This window comes from Gekko japonicus, unplaced genomic scaffold (genome assembly GCF_001447785.1).
Source record: "Gekko japonicus isolate JY-2015 unplaced genomic scaffold, Gekko_japonicus_V1.1 scaffold28, whole genome shotgun sequence".
NCBI classification, from domain to species: Eukaryota; Metazoa; Chordata; class Lepidosauria; order Squamata; family Gekkonidae; genus Gekko; species Gekko japonicus.
In genome coordinates this window covers 2,699,087-2,725,111 of record NW_015177010.1, presented here as the reverse complement: position 1 = coordinate 2,725,111, position 26,025 = coordinate 2,699,087, and the positions used below count along the sequence as shown (strand labels likewise).

The 26,025-nt window shown below is 45.4% G+C and overlaps 1 protein-coding gene across 2 annotated transcripts in view; it reads left to right on the top strand.

Annotated features, from left to right (window-relative positions):
- Window positions 1-26,025, top strand: part of CHST11 (carbohydrate (chondroitin 4) sulfotransferase 11) — a 337,644-nt gene that overhangs the window by 1,083 nt on the left and 310,536 nt on the right. The gene's annotated exons all lie outside the window — the stretch shown is intronic.

Here is a 26,025-nt window from a genome sequence, read left to right as displayed (position 1 = left end):
CTTTCCCTCTCCTAGGGACAGAAGGAGGTTGCCGGATCTCGCGCCCCTCCACCCCAATCCAGTGAAGGGGAGGCTCCGGGCGGCTTCCTTCCTGCCGAGAGAAGTCTGGAGAGGAGGACGAGAGGAAGGGCCCTCGGACTGTATAGAGTTTTGAACGTTGGGGTGAATGAGGCATCCGAAGGGATCGGCTGTTGCGGATAAAAAACTTATAAGGATAATAGGGCCCGTTCCGGCTTCAGTCCTGTCATTATTTGATGAATGGGGGGAGTCCAACGCAGGGCTGATTCTCAGGTGTTTAATTCTCCCGCTGCCAAGCCATGAACTTTAAAGCACTAGACTTTGCTTCCTCAGTCTCTGAGATGGCGATCCGTAGAACGCTTTCCTGGGAGTAAAACCCATTGAATAGAGCTGGGTTTGCTTCCAGGTAGACCTGCATAGGATTGCTTCCCAAAGTGCTGCTACAGAGCTGTGCCTGCACTCGTGTTCATAGGCGTGCTTTCTAGTATCGCCTAGAGCTCCGGCTTTTCTGAAACGTTAGTAGCTATTCAGTAACAGGAGCTTGTATTTCCCACCATAAAATGTAAATACTGGGGGGGGGGATTTTCTTCTGTTGGGCTTGCTGTGGCCTGTAGTGTTGCAGAGGGACCAGTGATAAGAAGGGGTGGGATGCCCCCCTCCTTTTGCTTGCTCTGTGTACCTCTTAACACTCCCCCCCCCCAATACTGTCAATGAGACATGCCTTTTTCTGAACTATTACTTCTCCTTGGCAACTGTCTATGTTTAAATAATTTTTTTTTAAATCTTGCCACTTGTTTCAACAATTACAGTGTAAAAAAAGTGTATTTTAGACATCCTTGACTGCCTTTTGCTCTGTGTGTAGATTTGGTAGCTGTTCATTTGGGTAGTGATCCATTGATCAGCACTGTTTCAGGTGGGTAGCCATGTTGTTCTGCAGTAGAAGAGCGAGGTTTGAGTCCAGCACCACGTTACGGAGAGGCAAGATTTTCGAGGTGTCAGCTTTTGAGAGTCCAATGAAGGGAGCTCTGACTCTCAAAAACTTATACTACCGAAATCTTGTTGAACTGTACGGTGCTTCTAGACTTGAGTCTTGGTCTGCTCTGTAGGTGGATCCTGTGCCGTAAAGAGTTCTTCAGTTTAAGAAAAAAGTAACTTGGAGATACAGATCCCGAATGCATTGCAATTGAATCACATTGGTTCGGTGCTCTAACGTGTATGTGAAACACTTCAGGCTGCTGTTGCGCACAGCCTTTTCTGCTCCGAGTCCAGTTTTGCCTTCAGTAATGCTTATATTGAAGGCTTGTAGCAAATTATAGTCCCGCTGGATAATCTAGTTTGGATTGTTTGCTGGTGAAGGCCCATAACTCCTAGGTACTGCTCAAACCAAGCAGGTCCATGAATCAGTGCAATGGTGTCGTAGGAAATCCTGGCAGCTACTTGAAGCTGTGAGCCAGAAACAGTCTAAAACTGGAGGTATTGAGAATCAAGGTGTAAACATCCTCAGATATGAACGAACAGCCAAAGGGTGCATGTTTTGCAGTGCTTATCCCTAACTAGACTATAGCTCAAGTAGATGAAACTGCACTGGCTGACATGACTCCTTGTTACTTATTCCTTCCACCCCTCCCCCCCAGTGCCAAAGTTCAAAACCAAGTTGAGTACTATTTTATAACAGAAAGGCAAGGCTGTATTTCTGCACAAGCTAAGTCAACTGCAGTTTAGGCTCTCAGACTGAAGGGACTAAAGATTCTAAAAATCACTAAAAAGTGCTACAATTACTATATATGTGTATTCCCAGTAGTCATGTATGGCTGTGAGAGTTGGACTATAAGGAAGGCCGAGCGCCGAAGAATAGATTCTTTTGAACTATGGTGCTGGAGAAGACTCTTGAGAGTCCCTTGGACTGCAAGAAGATCAAATCAGTCAATCCTCAAAGAAATCAACCCTGACTGTTCCCTGGAAGGCCAGATAATGAAACTGAAGCTCAAATACTTTGCCCACCAAATGAGAAAGGAGCACTCACTGGAGAAGACCCTGATGCTGGGAAAGATTGAAGGTCAAAGAAGACGGGGATGGCAAAGGATGAGATGGTTAGACAGTGTCATAGATGCAACGAACATGAAGTTGAGCCAACTTCAGAGGACGGCGGAAGACAGGAAGGCCTGGCGTGATCTGGTCCATGGGGTCACAAAGAGTCGGACTTGACTGTGCCACTGAACAACAACAACAACAACAAAATGCTATGAGGCTTCCTGATATAGCTTAATCTGGCCCTGCTTCCAGTGCATATGTGAATCAGAAATTCAGATAGCTAACCCCTTGGACTGGGAACTGGCATATCTTCCTTGCAGTGCTTTGTCGCTTTATCTGCGCATGAGGTGGCTTCTGTTTGACAACTCTCTGAGCCAAATTGAGCATGGCTTGTCACAGAAGTCATTCTCCTAGTCACAGGGAGCATTTCCAAGCCAGCCCATTGCTGGTGTTGGAAACATCGCTAGCAAGACACCCCATACGCTAAATTGGGCATGGAGAGCCGTCACGCAGAAGTGATCTTGCATGCAAACAAGGCAAAGCATATGCTGCCCCAAAGATCCATTGGTAAAAAGAGGGAATAGGTTTGGATTTGGACGAAGACCGGCATGGTTAAGCCATCACTAGGTGATTTCCTTTTTTGCATAGTAGCTATCCACATGAATGCTCTTGGAATCCTATGAAATCATCATTGCTTAATTGGCTGCAGTCTTGCTTTTTGTGTTTTCTACAACTGTCAAAGGACCTGAAAGACAAACTCACCCACCTATGACTTCACTTAGTGTTTCACACTACTACTTTGCTGGAATCCATCCTTCCTTCCATTTCATGCATTCCAGGTTGGGATTTCAGTCCCACAGAAATGGTAGTAGCCCCTCAAACATAACATTTATTTGGAAGAAGATTCTGTTGAAAGCAAGGGATCCCCCCCCACAACCTTAAAATGTTTAGGATTGGGAAGTTAGATGGAGCAAGCAGAAATAAACCCAAGATTGGTCACCTCTGTGAGGAACAGGGGCATTCTAATACCATTCATATGAATGGTTAGCTAAACACTGATGCAGGGATAGATTCAGTGCCCACCTCTAAAAGGTATGTTTAAGCATAACTCCATCATCGAACTGAATGAAACCTATAGAATCCAGTGGAAAGGTTTTCCCCAAACTCTTAATAAATGCGTTGCAGTTTAATACAGGCTATGCATACTATAGTATGGATTATTCATTTCCTCACTTAAATCAGATGGAACTTTGTTGCTGTCTTGGGTCACTTTTGCATGGGGGTGAGGGTTTGGATCCCCCAGTTTGTTCTCATTGCTGCTGTGGCTACAAAGCCGTTCACAGTCGCATGGATCCTCCCCTTGGGGCTATTCTCTGTCCTTTTCCTTCCCACCTGCAGGGGTCGTTTCGTAGAAAAAGAGCTAGGGGGACTCATTAGCATAACTCATTAGCATATGCCACACCCCCTGACATCACTGGAAGTGTGTCATAAGGCCACACCCCCTGACATCACCGGAAGTGTGTCATAAGGCCACACACCCCGCCCCCAACGGTCCCGGCCGCCACCGCCGGCCTTGCAGCTCCACTGCCGAGCCCCATGAGGGGCCCGGTGGTGGACCTGCAAGGCCGGCGGGAGTGCAAGGAAGCCCCGCAAAGGCCCTCCCTGGCCCCAGGCAGGCAGGGGTGGGGAGAGGCAGGGAGGAAGCAACTTACCCTCCTCCTGCCTCCTCCTGGCTGAATGAGGGCCGGAAGCGGGGCGGCCGGAAGCAGGGGGAGGGGCTTCATCATGTGCCCCGCCCCCTGTACCTCACCCGGGGGAACTGCGATCCCCCGCGATCCCCCCCGAAATGACCTCTGCCCACCTGTTATTCTCTCCCCACCCAAGGCAGGCTTTTTGCTAGCTTTTTGAAAAATTAGAAGTTTATATATTTAATAATATAATTAATTTATTAATAATTTAATAAAATATATTTAATATTTAAAAAATTTTTTTAAAAGCCAGCAGAAATTCATAGCTTTTTGGTAGTGGGAATAATGGGTGGAAAGTGCATTGGTTCCGTATACGGCATTGGATATGAGTGGGAAATCCACACCTTCCCCTCTGCAACACTTTTCACAAATGTGCTTTGGATATGGTCTCTTAGGAAAGATCGTGCCAGAACATGCTTGGGAAAATCTGCAGCACAGCCAGGAAAAACCTGGAAGGGGGACTGGCTGACGCTGCCACGCGGAAGCCCCCAGAAGAACTGCTGTATCCAGGGGAGGGGGGGCAAGAGCTCCATGTGGAAGCAACCTTCATCAAAAGCAAGATTTGGTTATGGTCTATTTGTGCAGAATATCATCTCTTGATGTTTGTGCTAAAATAGTCTTCTGTCATGAAATTACTGTTGTGGCGTGGAAAATGTTGGTATCTGCGGAGGGAGTGTTGCATATGAGAATGAGACATGCACCCTTCTGCCATGTGGGGGGAACGGTGCCTGTGGGCATATAGAAAAAAGATCACCATAAACAGGGCAGTTCAGCGTCATGGTCTTGAGCAGGGAGGAAGCAAAGAGAAGGGGAAACGGTAGCTGGCTTATTTCTATCTTCCTACAAGCTTTTTATTGTTGCTGTTGTTCAGTCGCACAGTCGAGTCCGACTCTTCACGACCCCATGGACCAGATCACGCCAGGCCTTCCGGTCTTCCGCCGCCCTCTGAAGTTGGCTCAATTTCATGTTCGTTGCATCTATGACACTGTCTAACCATCTCTTCCTTTGCCGTCCCCGTCTTCTTTGACCTTCAATCTTTCCCAGCATCAGGGTCTTCTCCAGTGAGTGCTCCCTTCTCATTGGGTGGCCAAAGTATTTGAGCTTCAGTTTCATTATCTGGCCTTCCAGGGAACAGTCAGGGTTGATTTCTTTTGGGAGTGACTGATTTTTATTGTATTAAAATGTAAATTAACCAAACAGCATGTGTTATGGCATATGGGGTGGGGTGGGGGAGTCAAACAGATGGACTTTTGGTCTGTCCTAGCAGGGCTTTTCATATACTCTAGTAGTAGATCTAGGTAGAATATGAACTTTTCATTGGAAAGCACTATAGTCCTGACAGCTATAGGGGAAAGTCTGAAAATACGACGGATGCAATTTGGACTTCTGCAACAAACTGCTTTGGGACTGTTGAGTTAAAGCATGGATCACATGAAAGCAGCTGAGCAAAATAATATTTGTTGATTCTCCCCTTTGGTGGGTGATTTGCACGGCCACTTTGGGGCTGAATTCTCCTGTTGGCAACTGGTTCAGATGATCTGTTTGCCTCGAGTAGTGTGTGTGTGTGTGTGTGTGTGTGTGTGTGTGTGTAGGGGAAACAGCACTTGCCTAGGAGCAGTGTCATGTGAATGCACAGACTTCATGCTTGGCATCTGTGAGGATAAAGGGATTCATGAACTGGAGTGTTCTGTTTGTGTGGTCGGAGCTGGTAGCATTACGTGAAGCCAGCTGATCTCGCTTTGCAGTCTGACGGTTGCCAAATATTCGCTGGCATCCTCTCTGTGCCACAAAATGTTATCTAATCTGCCCGATTAATGGTATTGCCTTTCTGAGCCCATCTGCATTCAGAATCGCAGCTCTTCTGGGCCAACATAAATTAGCACTATCGTTTTGCTGTGCTTGTGCCACTGGTTCCCATTGGCTTTCATATAAAAGATTAATTGCCTAGCAGCATTTGGATTCTGGGTGACACCCCCCCCCCCAATAGTTCAGAACAATGCTGCTGCTGGCAACTAGATTGACTACTATATGAAGAAGAAGAGTTGGTTTTATACCCTGTCCCTCACTACCTGAAGGAGTCTCAGAGCGGCTTACAATCAGCTTCCCTTCCTCTCCCCACAGCAGACACCCTGTGAGGGAGGTGGGGCTGAGAGAGTTCTGAGAGAACTGTGACTGACCCAAGGGCACCCAGCTGGCTGCTTGTGGAGGACTGGGGAATCAAACCTGGTTAGTTCACTGCTCTTAACCACCGCACCATGGGTGTCAAACATAAGGCCCAGGGGCCAGAACTGGCCCGTCCAGGGCTCTTACTTGGCCCACAATTAACTAGTATGTATGGAAATGTAAGGTACTCCCCCTTTTATGGTATCCCTTGGAAAAAACCTCGTCTTGCACACGATTAAATAAATTTATTGGAGGTTCTGTGGGTTCTCCAGCACATCAGTTGCTTTCACTGCTAGGAGTTAATTGCTTTTGTGTTTTGAGTTAAAAATAATATTGTTAATTGAGTTTGCCTGTGTCCTTTATAAAGTTTATATCTTTGGTACCTGGTGTTACATTTTATGGCACATGTGGTCCGGCCGAATGAAGTGACATTTATGTCAGATCTGGCCTTCGTAACAAATGAGTTTGACACCTTTGCACTACACAAAGCTGTACTTTCCCCTCAGTAGAGGGTCCTTTGCTAATTATTGTGAGACCCATTTATGTATTCCAGGAAATTCATTTGTGCCCCCTCGTGGTTCCTGAGTGTGTGTGAGTCTTCTCATCTTTCTGTTATTTGGGGTGGGCTGGGTACATTTATCAGATTCTACTTCTGGGATTTCCCCCCTTCCACCACCTTTTTTTTCCTGTGCATGTATAAATCTTCTCTGGGTATGGGGAAGCCACATGAAAAAGCCTAGCAGCCTCTTACATGAGTTCTCCAGTCCTTCTTGGAGAAATCAATCCACCCAATGAAATGAATTTGAAATTTGTAGTGAGGCATCTCCTTCCTATGTTCAGCACATCGTGGGCGTTTAAAAAGATTTGAGTGGCATTGACTCTTTCTTGAGATACTATACACCATTGTGGGCATGAGAAGATGATGTTTTTGTAATGGGTGTCCTTCTGATAAGTATGTCCCTCATAAACTCTGTTTCAGAAACTGGTTGAGATATCACAGTTGTGGGCAATGCTCCCTCTAAGCTGTGGAATCTTGTGAGCAAAAATGCTACTTTGTGAGCTACTGGCATTAAAGTTGTGAGCAAGCTATTTGAATACTGCATGAATTAGTTTGCTCTGGAGCCATCCTTCCTGAGCTAAGACAAAATGTGTGAGCTGGAAGCTAAAAAACTGTGAGCTAACTCACACTAACTCAACTTAGAGGAAACATTGGTTGTGGGGTATATCTAGCAGACTGAAACAGGAAAAAAGCAAATAGGGCATTAGCAGTATGATATTCTTGTTAATTTACCTCCGGCCTTTATTTGGCATCTCCATTATGAGAAATGGAGTTTGTTTTTAAGGCTCATAATGATATAATCGCTATCATGTGCTTCTTTCTCCAAGTTAAGGCAATTATTTAATTTTTTGGAAAGAGGAGCATGGTTGTGATTGGTTTAGATTTAAGTAAAACCAATCTCGTGGTTATCTGGTTACAATCTGGGGAAAGTGCAATAAAGGACGTTGCTGTCATTAAAAATCCAAATTGCACTTCTAGCAAAAGTGAGACTTATCAGGTAATTAAGCTTAAGCTGTCCTAGCTTGCATCCTGTAATGCCTTTTTGTGATAAGAAAGCTCTGTCTGTGGTAGCTTGGCCTATAATGGCTGTTTTGCTCAATCGAACCACTGGGATGATTAATTGCAGCCGCTGCAGTATGAAACGTGGTTCTGTCATGCAGCATGGAGCAAAGTTTTAATTCTGATGGAGTGAAGTTCTAGCAGAACAGAAATATGTGATAGGTCTGGAACTGGATTTTGACATCCTGCATTCCCAACACTGACAATGTCACTTTCTTATGATGGTGCTATCCTCTGGTCCTACCTCCTCTCTGGTCCTAGTCTTGTCAGCAACTTGTCTGTTTGTTTGGACTGTTCCTCTGTTTCCACGAAGTTTGAGCTCAAAGAAGCTTGGATTGGGAGTCTCCAAACTTAGATAAAGGCAGGTCAACCAACAACAGCCCAGTTTCCAACAGCTGCGCAATTCATGCCTTGCATCAAACCATAGCTGTTGATTCAAGTGTCATGAACTGTGGCTTCCAAATCCATGCCTAGTTTCTGACTCTGGTTTGTTAATTCATTTTTGTTTCAGTCTTTCCAAAAGTTTTGTTAATTCATTTTTGTTTCAGTCTTTCCTAAAGTATTGGACTAGGATCTCAGCAACCCAGATTCAAATTTCCACTCTTCCATGGAATATTGAGCCAGTCACACATTCTCAGCCTAACCTACCTCACATGGTTGTTGTGAGGATAAAATAGGGGAGAATGATGTAAACTGTTTTGGGTCCCCATTGTGGAGAAAGTTTGGGTATAAATGGGGTATAAAGGTGGGATATAATAATGTTACTAGGGCTGCCAAGGACCTGGTGGGGGCAGGGTATCCTTCACCCCCCCAGGTCCTGTTGCAAAAAAATTAAAAAGCTTTATGTTCTGACAGGAAGTTCCTGGTGATTCCTAGACCTAGCTGGAAGTGACAAGGGTGGTCTAGGAACTCTATGGTCAGAACTTCAGGGTTTCCCATAGAGTCTCTGGTAATTCCTAGAGCTACCAATTGTCACTTCCAGGTAGCTCTATTACTTGTGAGGAACTTTATGGTAAGAACTTCCTGTAAGTTAGATGAGACCCTTTTTTCTTTTAATTTTTGTCCTTGGACATCTTGTCCCCCACAGCCCTACCACCAGTTGCCAGACACTGCCTGGCAATCCTAAATATCATTCTGTTCATTTCTTAATTTTACTCCTTGCTCATATCCAACCCAATTTGTAACAAATGAGTTGCTTGACTGGTTTGCTGTTAAATGTATACACTGTCACAAAACTTGCAGGTTGGTATGACTGCTCATTGTTTTCCAATTAAGCATATTTGAATAAGGTGGTTGGGTAAGCAGGAAAGCATGAACAGACTGTCCAGGTACACTACTTACCCTCACCTTTCCTTAGGATTGCCAGCTCTGGGGTGGAAAATGAAAAGTACTGAATGCGGAGGTTCAGGATGGTGAAATCAGCTCATGTTTATTAGGTTACATCCCAACAGAAGATAAACTAGCTGGTCCGAGGCTGGCTTATATGCGTGTCCACACTCACACCCAACACACACCCAATTCCTGTGATAGGCTATATTTACAGGGCCCAAGTTTCTATAAGTCCCTTTCAGGATCCAGGCAAACCTATTGGTCCGAGCTAGGATCCGAGGTGGCTATTGTTCTTGGACCAAAGGTTAGTAGGTCTGCCAGACCGCATGGCCAGGCTAGCGTAGCTGTGGCCATCTTAATACATAACACACACACACCCCCATAGTTCTAAAGCACTAACACACATAGTCCCGCAAGTACTCTGGGCACCACCGTTCCCTAGTCGAGCAGTGGGGATGGCTGCTAGTAGTGGCTTGTCCCTCGGGTCCTCTCCTGGGTTCTTGACTGTGTGGGGAGGGGCTGGCTCACGGTGTGTGTGGGCCCTGAATTTGCAGCATTTTGTATCCCGGTGACGGCCATACCCAAGGCGTCGAACCAGGCTAGCCCCAGTAGACTGGTGAGACGGCCCTTAACCACGACCCGTTCCAATGGGCCTTAGAATGACTTGTATTTTACGTGGAACTGGCCGACCCCTTTAATGGCTACGGGGTTCTTTTGGAAGTCCCTTAACACTAGGGACTTCCAGCGGGGGTCCTCCTGTGGGGCAGAGCGTGCAGAGGGTTTCCTCCAAGATTATCGAGAGGGTGGACCCAGTGTCCAGTTCCATTGTGCATGGGGCACCCTCTATCAAGACAGTCATTTTAATCTTATTGGAGGACCCCGGGGCAAGAAATGTACCTGGTTGCGGTGTATCGAGGTGCTGTGGAGTTCCACTGTTTCCTGGTGTGTGGTGGTGCGGCAGTTGTTTCCCTTGGAGCGGCAGGCGCGGGCGACGTGGCCCTGCTTTCCACAGGAGTGGCAGACGGCATCCCGAAAATGGCAGGACCTCTGTTCATGTGCTTCTCCACAGCTTGCGCAGGCTGCCAGTGTGCTGGAGGATGCCGCGGACGGTGACAGGCGAGAGTCACGGTGAGCGGGCCGACGGACCTGCAGCACCTCTTCCTCATCTGAGGAGGCTGGGGCACCCCTTGGGGATACCTGGTGTGTTGCGGCAGATGGCGGACGATCCTAATGCGATCTCTCAAACACGTTGGCGGTCTGAAGTGCCGTCTCGAGCTTGAGGTCGTCGGTTCCCATGAGCTTTCTGCGTAGCTTGGGATCGCAGATGACCCAGACGAACTGTGTAAGGATGATTTCCTCAACCCCGGGCAGCTCGCAGTCGATGGCTAGCTGGCATAGCTTGGCCATGTATACAGTGGCCCCTCCTCCGGACTCTTGCATTCGCACCCATAAGTCCATGTGCCTCGTCATTTTCATGGGCTTTGGCACGAAATACTCATTCAGGACCTTTAGGAGGTCCTCGTAAGTTTTGTCGGCCGATGTCGCCGGAGCTATGAGCCCCTTGGCCAGACTGATGGTGGCTACCCCACACGAGCTTAGGAGCAGGGCCCATTTCTTACCGGCGTCAGTAATGTCGTGGAAGGTGAGGTAGTTTGTCAGCTGATCTACTCAGGCTTCCCAGAACTCTAGATGCATGTGGTCGAATACTTCGATGGTTCCTGGAGCTGCAGCCATGACTCGAGGACTGTGTGGGAAGCAATGATCAGGGGAACGGGGCATGGTGCGATGCTGCTGGGGAGCGATGCGGGGCACGGTGTCCTGTTGATCGGTGCTTGGTGCCAGTCCGGAGTTGGAGTTGGGCTCGCTCATCAGGATCCCAACTTCGTCGCCAGTGAAAAGTACTGAGTGCGGAGGCTCAGCATGGTGAAAGCAGCTCAAGTTTATTAGGTTACATCCCAACGGAAGATAAACTAGCTGGTCCCAGGCTGACATATATGCGTGTCCACACTCACACCCAACACCCCCCCAATTCCCGTGATAGGCTGTATTTACAGGGCCCAAGATTCTATAGGTCCCTTTCAGGATCCGGGGTGAACCTATTGGTCCGCACTAGGATCCAAAGTGGCTATTGTTTTCAGACCGAAGGTTAGTAGGTCTGCCAGACCGCATGACCAGGCTAGCATAGCCGTGACCATCTTAATACATAACAGAAAATTCCTGGAGATCTGGGAGTGCAGCCTGGAGAAGGCGGAGTATGGGGGAGACAGGTTTTTCAGTAGGGTATAATGCCACAAAGTCTATCCTCCAAAGCAGCCATTTTCTCCGGGAAAACTGATCTCTTGGCAACTTTTCTTTCTTTTTGTTTCTCTGGATAGTTGAAGGGCATGGGATGCAGCAGCCTTGCTGAAGCTAAACAAATCTGGGGTCTGGCCGATGCCTGAGGGGAGTCTTCCTGCAAACTCCGTGTATACCACCCTGAGTTCCGAGGAAGAAAGCAGTCTTTTAATGTAACAAATAACAGACATTTTACAGTGGGCATGACACAGTGTCATCCTAAGGTAAAGGTAAAGGTTCCCTTGCTCGAAAGCCAGTCGAATCCGACTCTAGGGTTGCGGTGCTCATCTCCGTTTCAAAGCCGACGAGCCAGCGCTGTCCATAGATGTTTCTGTGGTCATGTGGCCGACATGACTAAACACCAAGGCGCACGGAACGCTGTTACCTTCCCACCGAAGTGGTACCTATTTATCTACTTGCAATTTCTTGCTTTCGAACTGCTAGGTTGGCAGGAGCTGGAACTAGAGACGGGAGCTCACTCCGTCATGCGGCACACTCGGGTCTCGAACTGCTGAACTACCGACCTTCCACAGCCTGCAGTTCAGCGTCTTAACCACTTGAACCACCGCAGTCATCCTAAACTGGTGTGCTTTTAAGTCCATTGAAGTCAGTGAGCTTAAAAGATGCAGTTCTGATTAGGATGGCACTGTTGGTGCGTTGAGGACGGAAACCTAGTCAATCAGGGGTCCTCAGGTAGGTTTGCCAGCTCTGGGCTGGGGAATTCTTGGGGATTTTCAGAGTGGAGTCTGGGGAGGGCGGGGCTTGGGGGAAGGGCCTCAGCTGGAGTATAAGGCCGTAGAGTATAATGCCACCCTCTGAAGCAGCCATTTTCTCAGTGGATCTGATCTCTGTTGTCTGGGGAGAAGTTGTAATTTTGGGAGATTGGCAAGCCTAGATTATCCTGAGATGTTTTAAACAAGACCGGGGCCTAGGTAGTAAATGAGTGACAAGTTTATGACTGGAAAACTCTAAATATACCACAGAGCTGAGGGTTAAGTCCAGTACTGGCAATATTTAATTAAGCTTTGGTATTAAAAAGAGTATCATCTAAACCAATCAAAATGAATACCTGTAATACCTTTTTAATAGCAATTCCCCCCTTCCATTTACGGTCTCTGTGCATCTGGCTCATTCATTTTCAGCTGTATCTTGTTCTATGTACAACAGCAGCACAATTGGCAATGTCATTTTAACAAAGGGAGAAATGCAGACACACATACACAGGAGAAAGGGGAAACAAGAAGGCTTAGGAAAGAGTCCCAAGGCTGAGCAGATATACTAGCAGCCAAGTGTTTAGATGTCCTAAAAACGGATTCCAGATTGTTTTCAAATGTTTATAAAGCTTGTTGTCTTTTGTAAGCGATGTATACCTTATTAGCCAAATCCACCATTTCCATCACATAGGTTTGGTGGATTTCTGGGGGGGCCTTGGCTTCTGAAACTTGTAATACCAAAAGTTTGCCATGCCAGAATCAAGGTTTCTGTAAGCTGGTCAGTTCTTGAGGTACTGCGATCACAAAGTTTGTGAATTCCAAGGAACAAGAAATGTTTATGGTAAAATCAAGACAAATAACCATGTTGGATTGCTAGGAGGGACATGTGCAGCGGTGCTCATAAAGCATACAGGACACTAAAAGTTCCATATAAATAATATGTTTTCTCTAATTAGTTGCTCTTTTCCTTCCATTTCCAAGTAAAGGGAGATTTAAAAGTTGAGTTTGTTTATTACCCCTCCCTTCCCACAAAGGTAATAGCTGTCTGATAAGATAGATACAGAGGTGAAATATGCTGGGGACGGAGGAACAAATCAAGTCAGCTACAAGCTGTATAAGGTATTACATTAATAAAAGATCTAGCAATTGGTAGTTGTGCTCCCCCCCCCCCAAAGTCTCCCTATGAATCGCAACCACATGACTAGTTTACAGTCAGTGTGTTTAAATGGATCCATCCGCTGGGATCACAAATCCAAACACAAGAAGAAACAACTCAGCCATTTTCCTGCCAAGAATTCTATCAGGTTTGTTAGCTCCTTCAGTTTTAGAATGTGACCTTAAAAAGGTCAAGAGACAAATTGCTGCCTATGGATACATGGATGGAGTGTACATAGCGTTGCCAACCTCCGGGTGGAGCTTGGAGATCACCCAGACATACAGCTGGTCTCCAGGCTAGAGAGATCATCTCCGCAGTAGAAAGCGGCTGCTTTGGAAGATGGACTCTGTGACTTTGTACCCCACTGAGCTCCTCAGCCTCAAACCCTGGCGTCCCTACGCTCTACCCCCAGATATCCAGGAATTTCCCAACCCAAAGATGGCAGCCCTTAGTGTTCAGAAGGAAAAAAGTCCTGGTGATAGGTCACTGTGCTTGTATGGATCCATTAACAAATCGACATTAGCCTGAAGTTTTAATCATTTTGATGTGAGCCCTTTTTTGTGGCACATTAAACAGGTTTCTGAGGGAAGGTGCCGAAGAGGGTGTTTGGGTGGAAAGGGCTGTCTGTGTAAAAGAGGGCAGGCAGTTATGCTGACCTGGAAAGCAACTTCTTGGCCTGACTTATGAAGATGCTCTGGAACATTGTGTGTTCTGTGTGTGAATTTACTGCTTCCCTCTTGCTTCCTGGTGAAGACTGAAGAGAACCCTGTGTAGAATTTCTTAGGGCTTCTGGCTGTCAGTTCTGTGCAGCACAGGAAAGCAAGGATTGCCGCTCTGTTCTGCATGTTCTTTAAGAATCTTCCATGCTCTTAAATATGCCGTGCTTGCCTGATTTCCAGTTTCCCCCTCCCTGTTACACTAGATTCTTGGGAGTGCTAGTTTATAGTGATAAACTTTATGTGTGCCTGTATGCTGATACTTACTGTACATGTGTATGGATGTGCTCTTATTTGTCTACTTCAGTTTAACTCTGTACACTCATTGGCTTGAAACTAGGAACATCAAAGGTTGTCCAGCTGAAAATAAGAGCTTTGAGTCTCATTGATTTAAATGGAAAGAGTAAGAGTCTGTTTAACTAAGCTATTGAATTTTGAGTTTATCTTGAGGTTTTTAGTCCTGTTTAATGTTGTTTCAATTCACTTTGAAACTGGTTATTGCAGGCATTATGGTGACCTTCTGCTCATGTGTTGTGGAGCCCACCAATTATGTATATTGGGAGCACGCAGGTCCCTGCAATTTACCCAATACATGCAATCTCATATTGTGTGAATTGTGCACTGCATGGATTTTTCATGCAGGTACAGCTTCCATTCAAACAAACCAGAACCCTGGGTTTCCAGGAAAATCCATGCATTGCCCAATTTACACATTATGAGACTATGCATATTGTGCTCCATAATTCATGGCTAGCGGGGTCCTACAACATGTATGCATCACTGTAACATCTGCAAAGGTTTGTTTGATTTAAACTGTGATGTTGTTAGATCATGAAAGCTAAGGTCAGTTGGATAATTCTGTGGTCAGTGAATTCATGTGAGGGGATGGCATCACATTCACTGTTCCCTTTTTCTGCACAGAGTACACTTGTAAGCCCAGGAGCAGGACCACTAGGAAAGATCCAGACCCTACGCATACATTCATTGACTATGTATTTGGTCAACAGGACTATAGTACTAAGCCTAGCCTGTGAGCTTCGGACAGTGACTGGAAAATAGAGGAGGAAACCTGTCTAGGTAGACCATGAACAACACTGGGGAGTCTCTACTTTTGTGTGTTGGCTTTTAAAACACTATGCGATATGATGTAACAGCCCAAGATTTAGCTCATTAGAACTTTTGGTAACCAGAAATTAGGATAAGACTCCTCACTGGATGTTTAATCAGATAACATAATGCTGAAGGTTACAGGGTTTGGTTATGGATTCTGGTTTTCATTTAAGATATTGGACTATTTACATTGAGACATGATATTGTGGGTACTGTCAGGACCCACAGCCAAACAACAAAGTACACGCTCCCAGGAAGGTTTTACTTTTATTGAAAAGCCATAGATGCATTAACATGAACACTGTTAGGAATGGTGGGTTACCTGTGCGCATAATAGGATATAGGGCATTCGTATGCACCCCCCCAGCAATACCCAATTAGGTGGCCTCCCGCGTGTGGGAGACTGCGAAGCTGGGAACGGAGAAGTTCCCACGGACGATAGACACCACAATCTCCTCCAGCAAAACTTTACAGATAAGCATTGCAGCTTTGAAGCAATTAAGCGCATGGAAAGGAATGCAAGCAATTAGAAAACATCTCCACACTCCACCTTCATGGCAGTGTAGTTACATACTGCCCCCTTGAAAATCAGCTCCCCCTCCCAACCATCAGATGCCTCCCGGTTATTCCGGGACATCTCCCGGTTTGTCTGGGAACTCCCGGTGGAATTTACGGATCAACTGAGGGGCCCGAATATTCCCTACTTCCACCCACTCGAGGTGCTGGGGTCCAAAGTCTTTCCATTCCACCAAATACAACAGTTTTCCACGTTTGACTTTAGAGTCCACTATTTTAGAAATCTCATAATGTTCCTCGCCCTCGATCAAGATGGGCGGTGATACCGGATGTTCCGAACACCATTGGCAGGACCCAGAGTCTTTCTTCAGGAGGCTGAAATGAAATACAGAATGCAATTTCCTCAAGTTCTTAGGTAATTCCACATCTACTGCAACATCATTGATCATTTTACGCACTTTAAATGGCCCAATGAATTTCCACCCAAGTTTCCTATTCGGTCTCAACATTGAAATATTTTTCGTAGAGACATACACCGAGTCACCAGGCTGCAGAGCCCAACCCTCCACCCTTCTCTTGTCAGCCTGTGTTTTATAAGCCTCCTTAGCAGCGTCCAATGTTTTACACAATAGGGGCCACGACTCCCACAGCCGTTTGCACCACAGCCCCGCCTCCCCAGGCCCCAAGTCCATGTCCCCAACCAGAAAAGTTACTGGTGGGCTATCATATCCATAGGGTGCTTTAAACGGGGACATCCTCGTTGACGAGTGACAAGTGTTATTATAGCAGAATTTCGCCAACGGCAACAAATCGTTCCAATTGTCCTGTTGATAGTTCGTAAAACAACGGAGGTATTGTTCCAACGTCTGATTGACTCTCTCCATTTTGTCCATCCGTCTCCGAGTGGTAAACACTACTCAAACCCCTTTCCACCCCCATAAGTTTCATTAACTCCCCCCAAAATCGGGAAACAAATTGCATGCCACGGTCAGAGATCACCTTGGATGGAAGCTTATGAAGTCTCACCACATGCACCAGGAACGCTTTAGCAAGGGCTTTAGCCGTGGGCAGGGAGGCAAAGGGGATGAAGTGAGCCTGTTTAGAAAACAAATCAACCACCACCCAAATCACAGTCATTGATTTACTCGGAGGCAAATCCATGATGAAGTCCATGGAAATAACTTCCCAAGGTCGACTTGGGGTAGGGAGAGGATGCAAAAGACCCGGGGCCTTCCCTGTCCGAGGTTTATTCATGGTGCAAATTTGGCACGACTGGACGAACGACAATAAATCCTTGTGCATGTGCGGCCACCAGAATTGTCTTTGTAGTAATTGAAGAGATTTGACGAAACCGGAGTGGCCCGCCGATTTCGAGCCATGAACCGATCACAACACTTTCCCCCGGAGAGTTTGGGGAACGTACAGTTTATGACCGTGATACCAGCAGCCATTCTCCCGCTGCTCACAATCCTCCACCCCCTCAACAGTTTCCCGGTCCGCCTCTGAGAAGGTGGAGTTGAACTCGTGAGACCAAGAGTTCAGGGGGGCCCCCTTCGGTGTAGACTGGACAGGAGGCGGTATGGGTAGAGGAGGTGGGGCGAGGTGGGCCTGGCTGCGAGTCGTCACCGCACCGCCCAAGTGGGAGGGTGTGAACACCAAGTCTAGGACTACCTCTCGTTGACTGTCATGTTGGGGGAGGCGGGAGAGCGCGTCAGCTAATGAATTTGCCGAGCCAGGGAAATGGTGAAGTGTGAACTGGAACTTAGAGAAGAAATCCGCCCACCTAAGCTGTTTAGCATTAAGGCACCTAGGCACTTTGAGAGTCTCTAGGTTCTTAGGGTCCGTCCATACTTCAAATGGGACCCTAGCCCCCTCCAGCCAATGTCTCCACGTAGAAAGCGCGAGCTTGATTGCCCCGCCTCCTTTCCCCAGACAGACCAGTTTATCTCAGTGTCATTAAACGTTTTTGACATGTAAGCCAACGGATGCAGCAACCCTTCTTCCCCCTCCTGTAGAATGCCCCCCCATGGCCACATCAGAAGCGTCAGTTTGTAGAATGAACTTTTTCGATTCATCAGGGTGAGCCAGAACCGGCTTCGAGGTGAACAAAGCCCTTAGTCGCATGAACGCTTCTTGACATTCCCCAGTCCATGGGAGCTTAGCTCCTGGCCGCGTAGCTTCTGGACCTTTTCCCTTTGTTTTTAATAAGTCCATGAGAGGGAGGCTGATTTGAGCAAAGTTGGGCAAAAGGTTCTATAAAAGTTCGCAAAACCGAGGCAGGAGTTGTCGTCTGGTTTGGGGTACCTCCCACCCCAAGACATTTCGCACCTTCCCCGGGTCCATGTGATAGCCCAAAAAGTCATTGTGTGTTTTGTGAAATTCACATTTAGACAGTTTTGCAAACAGTTTGTGCTTATGCAACGTTCCTAGCACCCCCCTCACCAGTTTCACATGTGAGGGGACATCGGGGGACTACAGTAGGATATCATCAAGGTAAAGGAGCACCCCCTTAAACAAGTGCTTGTGTAACACTTCATTAATTAAGTTCATGAAGACCCCTGGGGCCCCTTGAAGACCGAAGGGCATCACCAGATACTTGAACTGGCCGAGGGGAGTGTTGAACGCAGTTTTTGGCTCGTCTCCTTCTTTGATGCACACACAAAAGTACGTGTCTTGGAGGTCTAATTTGGAAAATATTTTCCCTTTGGCCGCCTCCACCAGTAGATCTTTAATTAAAGGCATGGGGTAGGTGTTTGTGGACGACACTGCATTTAGACCCTGGTAATCCGTGCAGAGTCGCAACCCACCATCCTTTTTCTTTCGGAAGAGCACCGGAGCCGCATAATGGTTTTAATAAAGTTTTCTTCTGTTGGCTATAGAGAATCTAATTTATTGTTCATCTCAGCCTTAATTATCCTGGCCTTGATCCAGAGGAAATGGGTCACATGTATGGTCGAGTGACATCACTGCGAAAAGCCAGTTGAGAGCAATTTAAATTCCATTAGATTTTAACAGAGTAGGCTTTTGAAAACCAACAAAGCTGTTGTGAAGTACCTTAGGTTTGATTATTACAACCAATAAAATTGAAGAGCATCTTATAAATGCAATAATTTAATACCTGCCCTATGTTCTAACACTCTACATTCTACAGAATCCATAACTGCAAATATAATAGGAGGAATATGAACTAAAGTTCTTGAACATTTATCCTAGAACTGGCATAGAATATATGCTATTGTTGTCCAGGAGTCACAAGGGTTACGGCAGGTGAGAGATCTCGTTACCTAGGGAAGGCATAGTAAGATGTAAGGGGTCCTAGTGGAAAGAGGTAGGTGAGAAGGTGAGTTGGATCTTTAGCTGTGTGAGAAACATGGTGGGTGAGCAACTGCTTGTTGGGATTTGGGGATTCAGGGCCAAACTAGACACGACAGCATACACAGGTCCAACCCATAGAAACACCACCATTTTAAAGGGATTCAGAAATGCCACGAGGGCTGAGATGCTGTGAGTAAGGGGTCAGTAGCTGGTTTGATACAGGTGGGGGAAGGAAATGAAAGGCAGTGCTACTTGAATTTGAGAAACTATGGATGTTAGAAGATTGGGAAGGAGGGACCCCACACCACATGGTGAGAAGTACCTTAGGAAGTGGAAAAGGGCTGTGACTCAGTGGTAAATTAATCTTCTTTGCGTGCGGAAGACCCAAGTTCCAGTCCTTGGCACCTGCAGTTAAAAGGATCAGGTAGCAAATAATGTGAAAGATCTCTGCCTGAGACCCTGGAGAGCTGCTGCCAGCCATAGTAGATGATACCGAGTAGTCTGACTCAGTATAAGGCAGCCTCATGTATTCAGTACAGAGCAAGGTTCCTCGAGGGTATTATTTAAATGTAGTTTTCTTAATGCGGCAATCCCCAAATTATTCATTCATATGCCACAGAAATGAATTGGATCTAAATCAGTGAATTGTTCCGGGCACACTAGGGTTAGAGCTCTTCAGGGGGGCAGGAAATTCTTATGTTTACCCTAGTGATAAATCTTGTCAGCTTGAAGAACAATGCATGCTTCCAATTTTAATTCAAAAATGTGTCCATGTTCTTTCAGATGGTTGGGAAAAGCTGTGTTATTGCAACAGTCAGCTGAGTGTATTTTAAAAGAATGATTATTGCTTCAAATTTTAACACCATTGGAAAAAAAGAATCTATATTTTTAAAATTACAGTGCACAACTTTGGACAGAGGTACACTTGCATACAGTAATATGTGGCTGAATTTCCCCCCCAGTTGTGTCTATATCTCTCTCTCTCTCTCTCTCTCTCTCTCTCTCTCTCTCTCTCTCTCTCTCTCTCTCTCTCTCTCACACACACACACACACACACACACACACACACACTTCGGTATTTCTGGAAATGTTGGCACCACCCATGGCAATGTTCCACTAATGTCAAATTGTTGGAACACCCATTAATCCATAATTACAATTTCCATACGGCAAAGATGTATCAGTTTTGTGTTTTTTATTGGTCTAAAAATGTTAGCTCTCATTAGTACAGATATTTGCTAAACACTTTATAAATAGCAAAGAAGCTTGCGCTGACTTTTCTAATATTAACGCTGTATATTACAGACTTAAACTTGTCATGATCTGGCTCAAAGCTCATTTTTTCCGAGACATAAAATTTCCTATAGACTGAAAACACTTCCCCCCCTTTTTATTCATGAGAATAAGTTAGACTGTGTATTCCTGGGGCATGAGTCTCTGTCTCTTTTTTTGAAGTTATTGGCCTTGGTCAAGTATAACTTGGTATGTTGATAATTTCCTCATCTCTTTTGGATGAGCACATTTTCTGAATGTTTAAGCTGTTTCCTTGACTTGCTCGGGAGGGCAACCAGAATGGTTTATCTACTTGTATGATATACTGAATGTTTGAAGCAGTTCAGAAAAGTGGAAGAAATTCCACTGCTGTGCTCCCCCCCCCCCCATGCTCAACAGCACTTCGAGTTCATTCACAGAGATGCTCTATCAGATCTCTTCCGTGCCTCTGAGGCAGGTTTGTTTTGTCCTTGTGCGAATGTCATTAGAATACAATCGCTGTTTCCTCTCTCAAGCTATTGGGTCTAAACCATATGTATTATTTATCATCCTGAAGGTAATGCGTATCTATCTATGGGCACGGTGCTTGAAAAGAATGCAAAATAGCTGTAATAGGGAAACAGGCTTTTGTTTTGTTTTTAAAAAATACTTCCTTAAGGCTTTTATTTGATTGTTTTGTGTAATGACGGATGTTGTTTTTTAATTTAAATTGATTATAATTGGATTTCCTGTATCAGGGGAAATTCCAGTCCTCAGGCAATGCGTGTTTGCCACATGACGTGAAATAAAAAGCTGTTATCTAGTTTGCTATCAAAATGGCGAACTTAAATACTATGGGCCTGATCAAGATAGAGAGCTGTTAAGACGTATTGAAAACAATTGTGTTTAAGTTAATGATAACTAACTTGTTTTATTGGTTTTAGTGGGACTGAGGCCTAGTTCAGGAGAATAAGGTAGCAGTGAGATGTCAAAAACCAATGAAAGTGGGATGTACTATATCACTTTTAAATTTTAGTGCTGATTCCAGAGTAGGAGCTGTCAGCTGCAGTCAAAATAATAAAGAGTCTTGTGACACCTTGATAAGTTTTCCAGCCTCTGTCTCGCAACCAGTGGGGGACATAGGTGGGTGCTAGCATCACATGTTCCATGAAGTCACTTCCAGGAAAATCTGGAAGTGGTGCCATGCATGCCACTCTAGGAATTGCTAGAAACTCTATGGTAATCCTGGGGTTTCCCTTGAATTGACATCATACATTTAACAAATTTTTCTTGTGCCACCACTCCAAGTGGCGGTGGGCAACAAGGGCTGCTGGTGGGAGGCAGGCACGTTAGCAGCCCTACATCTTAAAGATCAACAAATTCATGAAGACATAAGCTTTCATTTGTCAGAAGTTCAGAACTCACTTCATCAGATGCATGAAGTGTTATGTTCAGTTGACAGAGAGATTTATACCCAGTGGTACAAACAGCAAAGGTGGGTTAGGGGGTTAGTAAAAAGAGAGGTCAGAAGGACAAGCTGTGTGACATTCCCTTGTAGAACACAGATGAAAACAAGATCCAGTCAAAAGAACAGTAACTGATCCAGTCAGAGTGGGTGTGGATTGCACCCAACAGTTACTGAAAAAGCAAAGTAGGAAGAATATGAATAGCACTGTACTGCTGGCAATTTTTTATATATATATATAATTTATATATATTTTATTGATTTGGCTAATTTTTTTAGGGATGTGTATTTTATCTTTGTGCACTGCTTCAAGAGCCTAATGGTTTATGGGATGGTTTGGAAATGACTTGAACCATTCAGTAATGTTTTGTGGTTCTCTGTTGTTCATTTTTCCAAATGCCTGAAGCCTGTTGATCTATCGCCACGCGCCAAGGCAGAATGTAGCTAGTGGCATCCTGTCTAAAAAGACTCAAAGGGTCCTTTGGTAAGCTTTTTTTGTTGTTGTTGACTTGTAGGTTCCCAGCGCCCTTGACTCTCCTTTTGTTTTACAAAATTTGGTTAGCTTGTTTGTAAGATTATGATATTTGCCTCTCTGTTTGCCTTGGCACTTGATTGTCAAGGCGTAATGAACCAATGCGTCCAAGATCCAATCCTTCAATCAGATTACTGTTTTGTACTCCCCGTGAGTTGCTGTGCAAACAGTCTCTCTTTTGCCGGCAGCCAAAACAAGGCTTCTCTGCATCATCCTGGTGGTTTGTAAACAGTTCTAGTTGTTGCTCAAAATGAGTAATTTCTTCATTGAATGTGCAGGCACCAGTTCCGTGTACTTCAAACAGAGCCATAACGCTAGTTTTCCTGGAGGCCATTTGAGAGAAATCAGACTGCAAAAATGCACGCCGAGATCAGCATATGACTACATGGAACTAAAAGGACCACTTGAGAAGTGTTCTTTAAAAGGGCAAGAGAGAGAGAGAGAGAGAAATTAAATTGCTTTTGGCTCATTTCTAAAAACGTTGCTACTCAGACTATGGCAGGCATTGTTTCCATTGGTCGCTCGTACACACCCAGGGATTTTACTGAGTGCCCATTCTACTGTTGTAGAAATAATGTTGTTTTCCTCCATTTAGTGATTTCTGAAATAATGATTAGAATGACAAGCCCCTCATAATATTTTTCATAGATGTAGAATCTCCGGTGTGGCTGTGGGTGCCTATACTTGGGTGCTGGACCGGAGTTTGAGCAGATGTCCCCATTCTTTCCTTAAATCTATTAAAGTACACTTCTTGCAACTCATAGAGGACAATCCTGTGCCTCTTTCCTTAGATGTAAGTCTCACAGACTGCAATGAACACAAACAGGGGTCCAGTGGTACCTTTTTGTTGTTCAGTCGCACAGTCAAGTCTGACTCTTCGCGACCCCATGGACAAGATCACGCCAGGCCCTCCTGTCTTCCGCCGTCCTCTGAAGTATAATAAAACTTTATTCCTGCACAATCTTTTGTGAGTCAGGGCTCACTTGCTCAGATGAATTGATCCAATGCATTTGATGAAGTCTGAGTTGACACTGGAATAAATTTTTTTTGCTGCTGTGCTACAGTTTTGTTTTGCTCCTGAAGATTAAAAATGGGCTACCCGTCTGGAATTAGCACAGACTGCAGTGGCGTTTCCTCCTAAGTAAGTGTGCACTGGAATAAAATCCTATGTGTAGAAGAAGAAGAGATTGGATTTATACCCCGCCCTTCACTACCCAAAGGTGTCTCAGAGCGGCTAACAGCACCTTTGTGAATGACTGCTATTTCTTTTGCACTTTGTCTTATATAGTGATACTCAGTGGCTTAGAAGCCACATGTAGCTCTTTGACATGTCATCTGTGCCATTGATCCACAATGTGGCACTTGCCTCGCATTCCAGGAAAATGAGAAGGGCCATTGCCTGCTAGGGCTTATGGCTGGCAGGTGATTTCCCTCTTGGAACAGCCGCTGCTACAGGGGCTAGAGGACAGGTATGCTGTGAGTCTGCCCAAACAATGAGCCTTGTTCCAGAGATGGAAGTAAAGGGCCTGTCCTCTCCAGCAACCCACACCCTTTGCATTCTCATTGCAGCACCAAGGTGGCTGCTGGGAGGAGAGCAAGCTGGCCATAAAGAGTACAGCCACCCAGATAAGAATCTGGACACAAGTGGGGTGGTGGTAGGGTTACCAGCTTCTTGCTGGGGGCAGGAGATCTCCCAGCTCCTGCTGCCCGTTGCTGCTCAGCTGTATGGTGGGAGCTGTCTAAAATGGGTGGGGGTGTGACATGGTAGTGAAGTCATCACACCAGGAGAATGCTAGAGCATCAGTCTTAGTGCAGTACTTCCAGGTCATGCAGGAAGTGACATCATTCTGCTGGGGACACTGATGTCCCTCAGTTGGTAGTCCCTGCCTTCCCTATCTCCTGCTGGGTGTTGGGCCGTGGCAAGCCTTGGTGGTAGTGGTTTGTTTCTCCACGACCTGAGCAGTTGGGCTTCATGCTTGGGGGAGCGTGGGAAGGCAGAGGGAAGCTCTTCTTCGAACTCAAGATGCACAGTGGCAGGCTCTAGGGCTCAGCAATAGTAGGAATATGTTCAGAAGTAATCTGGTAATTAGAAAGGCTTCAGTTATATATTTAATATTAATAGTTATAACTTATTTTATTGTATGTATTAAGATTGCCAGGTCCCCCTGGCATGTGGGGGATCCCCTGGTTTCTGGTGCTCCCCCCAGCTGGCCGGTGGAGGAGAGTCAGCCCCTCCCCAACATGACATCCCTACGTCACCCGGAAGTGATGTAGGCACATTGGTGATGTTGGGAGGGGGTGATGCTCTGGTTTTGGGGCAAACTCTATGGCAGAATTAGCTTCAAACCATAGAGTTTTGCCCAAAAACCAGAGTGTCACCCCCCAATGTGTTTATATCATTTCTGGGTGACATAGGCACGTTGCACTTCCTCCCTCTCCCAGAGCATCCATGTAAGTCCCCTGTTGGCTTCTCATTCGGACCTGGCAACCCTAGTATGTGTGCATTTGGTAGGACAGTGCATAGGGCATGCAGTAATCATGTGGTTCTTTTGGATGATTGCAAATGTGGCTCCATGCGAGTTATGGACTGAGTATGACTGACCTAACATTTTTAATGGACATGAGCAACTAAAGGCACATTTTTTTTCTACTTATCTCTTACTTTTTCTTCACCCTTTTCAGGCTTATCATTTGCAAACCTGGAGATCATACTAGTCTTTCTAACAGCTCTGCAGCATCAAAAGAACAGGTAGCCCAGTTTCTCCTACTCCACTCTCACCCTTAGTTCATCTACCCACCATTTCTGCCTGCCTGTTGTAGTGCAAAATTCTTGCCCTGTTTGCTGTTATAGAAGAAGGGCAACACAGCAGAACTATTGAAACATCATTTCCTGTTAAAGAGACGGGTATGATCCTGGGTTATAAACTGGTGACCCTTTGGCAGTTGTGTGAACTGACCTTAAACTGATGTACACTGTTAAAATGTCCATATACCAGGGAATAACTGAAAAGTATAATTAGCATGGAGGGAAATAAAACAAGCATTTGGAGTATACTTATGGAATAAATCTTGTAAGGAGGAAGAAAAAGGAAGTCTTCCAAAGTCCATTAACTGAAGCAATAGCCTAAGGTGTTTTTTCCCTTAGTATTTCTCATTTGTGGCTAAGGTCCAAATGCTGAAGGATGAATTTACATCCACTGGTTTCCTGCCCTTAGTCACTAATGAAGTAGGTTCACAGTTGAATGGCAAAAGTTAGCTATAAGCACTGGCTAATTGGGGAAAGCAAACAATGTCTTGGGACTGAATGTCTCGTAGCTCTGCAACCATATTTTGTGAGGTGATGGCATCAGTTAGATTACAGAGGTAACATTTCCAGCAATGACGAAGCTATGGGGGAAAAAACATTGGGATTTTCCCCACAGGGGCTGAACATTTTTTTTTTTGGGGGGGGGAATTGAAGTCTGTACAGGTATTTATTTTCTTCCCAGACCTAAACTTACTTTTACTTGAAGAACTCTAGAAGCAGTCTGTATAAGTTGGCATGAAAAATTGTACTGTTCAACATATTTATGACATTTTAAAGTACAAGAATAGCAACAGTGTTAGAGATGGAACCACTGACCACTCTACCTAGGGTTTGCAAATTCCAGGTGAGGCCTGGAGTTTTTCTGGAATTGTAGCTGATCTCCAGACTACAGAAATCCAGTGTGATGTAGTGGTTAAGAGTAGGGGTGTGCAGGGGAAAATATTCGGTATTTTTCAGATTGGGGTATAATGAAGCTGAATTTTTTTCAAAATACCTGAATACACCTGGTAATATTGCTATCCAGAAATATTTGGGAATACCAAAAAAATTCAGCTCCATTATATCCTATGGGGTCATTGTAAGGTAAAGGTAAAGGTTCCCTTGCTCGAAAGCCAGTCGACTCCGACTCTAGGGTTGCGGTGCTCATCTCCGTTTCAAAGCCGAAGAGCCAGCGCTGTCCGAAGACGTTTCCGTGGTCATGTGG